This window comes from Arachis stenosperma, chromosome 3, assembly GCF_014773155.1.
Source record: "Arachis stenosperma cultivar V10309 chromosome 3, arast.V10309.gnm1.PFL2, whole genome shotgun sequence".
NCBI classification, from domain to species: domain Eukaryota; kingdom Viridiplantae; phylum Streptophyta; class Magnoliopsida; order Fabales; family Fabaceae; genus Arachis; species Arachis stenosperma.
Window position 1 is genome coordinate 84,179,341 of NC_080379.1, and position 5,460 is coordinate 84,184,800.

The window sequence follows — 5,460 nt, forward strand, 5'->3', positions numbered from 1 at the left end:
AATAGAACTGCAAGTTCCATGGACTTCCATCAGAAGATCCCTACTAGTTTTTAACTGAGTTCTTGCAGATCTGTGAGACTGTTAAGACTAATGGAGTAGATCCTGAAGTCTACAGGCTCATGCTTTTCCCTTTTGTTGTAAGAGACAGAGCTAGAACATGGTTGGTCTCACAACCTAAAGATAGCCTGGACTCCTGGGATAAGCTGGTCACTACCTTCTTGGCTAAGTTCTTTCCTCCTCAAAAGCTGAGCATGCTTAGAGTGGATGTTTAGACATTCAAACAAAACGATGGTGAATCCCTCTATGAAGCTTGGGAAAGATAGAAGCAGATGACCAAAAGGTGTCCTTCTGACATGCTTTCAGAGTGGACCATTCTGGATATATTCTATTATGGTCTATCTGAGTTCTCTAAGATGTCACTGGACTATTCTACAGGTGGATCCATTCAACTAAAGAAAACGCCTGTAGAAGTTTAAGAACTTATTGACATGGTTGCAAATAACCAGTTCATGTACACTTCTGAGAGAAATTCTGTGAATAATGGGACGCCTCTAAGGAAGGGAGTTCTTGAAATTGATGCTCTGAATGTCATATTGGCTCAAAACAAAATGTTGACTCAGCAAGTCAACATGATTTCTCAAAGTCTGAATGGATGGCAAAATGCATCCAACAGTACTAAAGAGGCATCTTCTGAAGAAGAAGCTTATGATCCTGAGAACCCTGCAATGGCAGAGGTAAATTACATGGATGAACCTTATGAAAACACCTATAATTCATCATGGAGAAATCATCCAAATTTCTCATGGAAGGATCAACAAAAGCCTCAACAAGGCTTTAATAATGGTGGAAGAAATAAGCTCAGCAATAGCAAGCCTTTTCCATCATCTTCTCAGCAACAGACAGAGAATTCTGAGCAGAGCCCCTCTAACTTAGAAAACATAGTCTCTGATCTGTCTAAGGCCACTTTAAGTTTCATGAGTGAAACAAGATCCTCCATCAAAAATTTGGAGGCACAAGTGTGCCAGCTGAGTAAGAAAGTCACTGAAACTCCTCCTAGTACTCTCCCAAGCAATACTGAAGAAAATCCAAAAAGAGAGTGCAAGGCCATTAATATTGTCAATATGGCCGAATCCAAGGAGGAAGGGGAGGACGTGAATCCCAATGAGGAAGACCTCATGGGACGTCTCTCAAGCAAGAAGGAGCTCCCTATTGAGGACCCAAAGGGATCTGAAGGTCATATAGAGACCATAGAGATCCCATTAAACCTCCTTCTGCCATTCATGAGATCTGAAGACTATTCTTAATCTGAAGTGGATGAAAATGTAACTGGAGAGCAAGTTGCTCAATATCTAGGAGCCATCATGAAGCTGAATGCCAAATTGTTTGGTAATGAGACTTGGGAAGGTGAACCTCCCTTGCTAATTAGTGAACTAGATACATGGGTTCAGCAAACTTTACCTCAAAAGAAACAAGATCCTGGTAAATTCTTAATACCCTGTAGCATAGGCACCATGACCTTTGAGAAGGCTCTGTGTGACCTAGGGTCAGGCATATATCTTATGCCACTCTCTCTAATGGAGAGGCCAGGGATCATTGAGGTACAGCCTGCCACATTCTCATTACAAATGGCAGACAAGTCAGTAAGACAAGCTTATGGATTGGTAGAGGACGTGTTAGTAAAGGTTGAAGGCCTTTACATCCCTGCTGATTTCATAATCTTAGACACTAGAAAGAGAAGGATGAATGAATCATCCTTGGAAGACCCTTCCTAGCCACAGCAGGAGCTATGATAGATGTTAACAGAGGAGAATTAGTCTTTCAATTGAATGGGGACTACCTTGTGTTTAAGTCCCAAGGGAGTTTGTCTGTATACATGGAGAGGAAGCATGAAAAGCTTCTCTCAATACAGAGTCAAACAAATCCCCCACAATCAAACTCTAAGTTTGGTGTTGGGAGGCCACAACCAAACTCTAAGTTTGGTGTTGAATCCCCACATTCAAACTCTAAGTTTGGTGTTGGGAGTCTACAACATTGACCTGATCACCTTTGAGGCTCCATGAGAGCCCACTGTCAAGCTAGTGACATTAAAGAAGCGCTTATTGTGAGGCAACCCAATTTTTATTTATCTAATTCTATTTTTATTTTTATTGTTCTTTTATGTTTTATTAGGTTCATGATCATGTGGAGTCACAAAATAAATACTAAAATTAAAAACTGAATAAAAAATTGCAGAAGAAATAGCACACCCTGTAGGAAGGGCTCACTGGCATTTAAACGCAAGTAAGAAGCATCTGGCTGGCGTTCAACGCCAGAACAGAGCATGGATCTGGCGTTGAATGCCAGAAACATGCAGCAACCTGGTGTTTAAACGCCAGGATTGCACACTGAGGAAAGCTGGCATTCAACGCCAGAAACATGCTGCAGACTTGCCTTGAACGCCCAAAACAAGCATAAATCTGGCGTTTAACGCCAAAAACAAGCATCAATCTGGCGTTAAACGCCAGGATTGCATGCAGAGGGCGTTTTACATGCCCAATTGGTGCAGGGATGTTAAATCCTTGACACCTCAGGATCTGTGGACCCCACAGGATCCCCACCTACCTCAACTCACCTTCTCTCTTCTTCGCCAATCACCTCAATCTCTTTTCCTCATTACCTCTTCACCACTCACATCCATCCATCCTTCCCACCCAAACCCACCCTAAATGGCCGACACACAAACCTCTCTCCCTCTCCTCTATCTCTTCCTCTTCTTCTTCTATTCTTTGTTCTTTTGCTCGAGGACGAGCAACATTCTAAGTTTGGTGTGGTAAAAGCATAGCTTTTTGTTTTTCCATGACCATTAATGGCACCTAAGGCCGAAGAAACCTCTATAAAGAGGAAAGGAAAGACAATTGCTTCCACCCCTGAGCCAGGAGAGATGGAGAAATTCATTTCAAGGGTCCAAAGCTCAGTAGTAGAGCATTTGACTGCACATCAAGAGAGCCCACTTATGGACATCAACAAAGAGCATGAGGAATTCCCTCATCAAGAAATTCCTGAGATATCTCAGGGGATACATTTTCCTCCATACAATTATTGGGAGCAACTAAGGATAGGAGCACTAAAATCACTAGGGATCAAGCAACAGAGGCAAGAAAGAGACATAGAGGAGCTCAAAAAGCACCATTGGTCCTTCAAGAAGGCACCACCCTCACTAAGGTGGACTCATTCCTTAACTTCCTTGTTCTTAATTCTCTGTTTTTCGATTTTATGCTATATGTTTGTCTATGTTTTGTGTCTTTACTACATGATCATTAGTATTTAGTAACTATGTCTTAAGGCTATGAATAATTCCATGAATCCTTCACCTTTCTTAAATGAAAAAGGTTTTTAATACAAAAGAACAAGAAGTACATGAGTTTCGAATTTATCCTTGAATTTAGTTTAATTATATTGATGTAGTGACAATACTTTTTGTTTTCTGAATGAATGCTTGAACAGTGCATATTTTTGATCTTGTTGTTTATGAATGTTAAAATTGTTGGCTCTTGAAAAAATGATGAACAAGGAGAAATATTACTGATAATCTGAAAAATCATAAATTTGATTCTTGAAGCATGAAAAAGCAGTGAATAGCAAAAACTTGCGAAAAAAAGAAATTTGGCAAAAAAATAATTAGAAAGAAAAAGAAAAAGCAAGCAGAAAAAGCCAATAGCCCTTAAAACCAAAAGGCAAGGTTAAAAAGGATCCAAGGCTTTGAGCATCAATGGATAGGAGGGCCCAAGGAAGTAAATCCAGGCCTAAGCGGCTAAATCAAGCTATCCCTAACCATGTGCTTGTGGCATGCAGGTCCAAGTGAAAAGCATGAGACTGAGTGGTTAAAGTCGTGTTCCAAAGCAAAAAGAGTGTGCTTAAGAACTCTGGACACCTCTAACTAGGGACTTTAGTAAAGCTGAGTCACAATCTGGAAATGTTCACCCAGTCATGTGTTTGTGGCATTTATGTATCCAGTGATAATACTGAAAAACAAAGTTCTTAGGGCCACGGCCAAGACTCATAAAAGTAGATGTGTTCAATAATCAACATACTTAACTAGGAGAATCAATAGCACTATCTGAAACTCTGAGTTCATAGAGATGCCAATCATTCTAAACTTAAAAGGAAAAAGCTACAAGTCCCGCTCATCTAATTAGAACTAATATTCATTGATATTTTGGGATTTATTCTCTTCTTTTTATCCTATTTGATTTTCAGTTGCTTGGGGACAAGCAACAATTTAAGTTGGGTGTTGTGATGAGCGGATAATTTATACGCTTTTTGGCATTGTTTTTAGGTAGTTTTTAGTAAGATCTAGCTAATTTTAGGGATGTTTTCATTGGTTTTTAAGCTAAATTCACATTTCTGGACTTTACTATGAGTTTGTGTGCAGGTACTTTCTGGCTGAAATTGAGGGACCTGAGCAAAACTCTAATAGAAGGCTGACAAAGGACTGCTAATGCTGTTGGATTATGACCTCCTTGCACTCGAAATGGATTTTCTGGAGCTACAGAACTCCAAATAGCACGAGCTCAACGGCGTTGGAAAGTAGACATCCAGAGCTATCAAGAAATATATAATAGTTCATACTTTCTTCGAGATTAGATGAGGCAAACTGGCGCTCAACGCTAGTTCCATGTTGCATTCTGGGGTCAAACGCCAGAAACACGTCACGAACCAGAGATAAACACCAAAAACATGTTACAACTTGGCGTTCAACTCCAAGAGAAGCCTCTACACGTGTAAAGCTCAAGCTCAGTCCAAGCACACACCAAGTGGGCCCCAGAAGTAGATTTTTGCATTAATTACTTACTTTTGTAAACCCTAGTAGCTAGTCTAGTATAAATAGGACATTTTTCTATTGTATTAGACATCTTTAGTCTCAGTTTTAATCTATTATTCATCTTAGGAGACTATTGATCACGTTCATGGGGGCTGGCCATTCGGCCATGCCTGGACCATCACTTATGTATTTTCAACGGTAGAGTTTCTACACACCATAGATTAAGGGTGTGGAGCTTTGCTGTACCTCGAGTTTTAATGTAATTACTACTATTTTTTATTCAATTCAATTTATTCTTATTCTAAGATATTCGTTGCACTTCACCATGACGAATGTGATGATCTATGACAGTCATCATCATTCTCACCTATGAACACGTGACTTACAACCACTTCCGTTCTACCTTAGACCGAACGCATATCTCTTAGATTCCTTAATCAGAATCTTTATGGTATAAGCTAGAATTGATGGCGGCATTCATGAGAATCTGGAAAGTCTAAACCTTGTCTGTGGTATTCCGAGTAGGATTCAGGGACTGAATTACTGTGATGAGCTTCAAACTCGCAATTGTTGGGCGTGATGACAAACGTAAAAGAATCAATGGATTCTATTCCGACATGATCGAGAACAGATAGATGATTAGCTGTGCTGTGACAAGA

The 5,460-nt window shown here is 40.0% G+C and overlaps 1 non-coding gene across 1 annotated transcript; it reads right to left on the reverse strand.

Annotated features, from left to right (window-relative positions):
* Nucleotides 1–251: 251 nt before the first annotated feature.
* Nucleotides 252–359, reverse strand: LOC130972108 (small nucleolar RNA R71). Its single transcript, XR_009083306.1, has one exon. It is a non-coding gene; the product is annotated as a small nucleolar RNA R71 (small nucleolar RNA).
* Nucleotides 360–5,460: the final 5,101 nt, after the last annotated feature.